Here is a 2,449-nt window from a genome sequence, read left to right as displayed (position 1 = left end):
TCTTTCGTGAAATTCTAAGCAGCGAATGTCGCCCAAACTGTACAGTGAAGTAGGCGCTGGCTGCTCCAGACTGCCCAACGAGATTTGCCTGTACAACGCATGACCATTTGTCCGGCTTAAATGTATCGGACCCCGCAGCGTGGACACTGGTGCAAATCGGCGGTGCCGTGCTCGTCGACGAGGCCTGCGCCAGTGCTGTGATTTAGCAAGTCGAGCCACCTCACTGCCGTCATAGGCTCTGATTGGCCGAGCGGCTTCATCACGGCCGGGACGTTGTCGATGAAAGTGCGTCGCGCTCAACGGCATCTGGTTTCCCAGATGATGGACGTGCAGGCACAGATCTTGCTTTCCAGAGACCTTCATAATCATAACCTTGGGTGATCAGGCAGCTCGTGCAATTTGCTGTGATTCAATGTCTGGCGTCGATCGACACAGCACATGTACGAAGTGTGAGTTTGGTTCCCTATTATGGTAAGCTACCACTTCTTTACAGTGCTTGATGGTGGCTCCCGCTGGGTAGCAAGCTATTTCGTAGTACTACTGAGATGTTGAACTCTGTTAGCAATTTCTAGGATTTTGCCTAATTTTCAACGTTTTATATGATTTAACGCTTCTGTTGATGCCGAGGAGTGTCAGAAGCGATGGATATGCTCCAAATGTCTTTTGTGAGCAGCGACTTGTACGACTACAAACGCAAAAGCTGCACAACAACGAGCTTCGGTCTGCAAAAGAGCAGTCGAGGGCAGCGGCAGCGCACGCGGCCAACTTTCCATCGGGTGCACTGTAGTGCAACTATAGTTAATAGCTCAAGGACACGCAAAAGCCCACCGAGACCATCAATCAGTGAAGTCAGCCAAATGGGAGATCGCAATGAGCCTATTAATACCATGTAAGCGGTGTGCATCGTGTAATGCGATAGTGCATACCGAGCCGCATTGGACATGGGTGCACTGTAAACACTGCCTCGCCAGTTTGGCGCTGAGAACTAACTACACAATTCAAAATATGAGCCATTCTCGGCGATTGCCTTTTCAAACATCTTTAGGCGGCTCGCGTTAATGTTGAAGCTACAGTACCGGGCTTAAATTTCATATGCCGGTCTTGAAAAACATCATTGCGATCTTTTACAGCCTTATTTATCAGAAACTGAAATGCAGAAGGTCGGTAGGCAAACAAATGTCGGGAGCAGAACGAGATTTGCCGGTGCAGGGCTCAAAGCTTGACGCTCACCAACCCCGATAGCGAGCAGGTCCAAAGTCCATCGACGGCGTTAGATAACGCGCAGCGATTTAGTCAATCGAGACCACCTCACAGCAAATGCCACGTCTGATTGGTATTGATGGCCTTGTCTGCGGACCGACCATGGTCTCATGTAATCGCCATCCGGTTTCGATGAAGGTCACCTCGACTAACAATGCTGCAGACGTGGGTGATACTGGTGTCGTGGTACCCACTTAATGTATGGATGCACCACCACATTGTACAAGGAATACATGCACTACATCTGGGAGTCTTTCTTATCAACTTGCTTGCCACGCGAGATGTTGAACTTGACTTTGAAGATGCGTGGATAATGTACAGATCGAGGTTTGTTGTGCCGACAACTACCTGTACCGCAGTCTGGTCGTGTGTCGTGTCAGTTCACTGCTGGTCGCGATGGAAGCCGGAGGTCAGCCTCTCCGCAAGATGTTGATTGTGGACCACAACGTGGGTTACTATCATGTATCGAGAGCGACACGATCCCGCACTGATCTCGGCGTGCTTGCTCAGGGAAACCAATAAGCAACTCCGCAATCGCAGCATCACCTTCGCCAATAATTGCCACGAGCGAAGCAGCCCCAACAGCAATCAAACACAGGAAATCCAGTCCAGCTCTGCAAGCCAAGCACAGGACAGTGCCAGCTGAGTTTGTGTTTCCACTCGAGGTCCAACTGCGACGAGCACAAAATCAAAGACCTCCCCCAGTCAGAGCTTTCGAACAACATCCTCGCGTAGCGCTTGCCACGATGCGTGTTCACGTACCAGCATATGCCCTGGCGACAATACTGTACCTCGACTCGAGGTCCTCAAGCGAGGGAAATCGGTGCGTTGTAAACTACTGTAGCCCCCACTGACGATACCAAGACGTGCTGGATAGGCTCTCAAGACACGCGTGATTCGTCACTCGCTTGCAGAGCGTAGCGGCACGAAAAATTAAACGCAAGACGGAGTACGCCCGCCCGACTAAACAAATCAACAATACAGCCTCGCAATCAAAGGCCACTACTGGGTGCCCGGTTTCCAGCACCTACGCATCGACTGCTCATTCCTGACGAGGCTCACGTGCTTCAGGGCAGGGTCGAACGTCACGGTGCCGTGACGATCGCTGGTTGAAGTGGCTTGACCATCGGTTTTAAGAGGTAGTATATCAATTTTAAGAGGTTTATGCTTTCGACTTCTGCATCGCGTT

Source organism: Phytophthora ramorum, assembly GCF_020800215.1.
Source record: "Phytophthora ramorum isolate Pr-102 chromosome Unknown Phyram_PR-102_s0004, whole genome shotgun sequence".
In the NCBI taxonomy this organism is placed as follows: domain Eukaryota; phylum Oomycota; class Peronosporomycetes; order Peronosporales; family Peronosporaceae; genus Phytophthora; species Phytophthora ramorum.
This window is presented reverse-complemented; position numbering follows the sequence as displayed.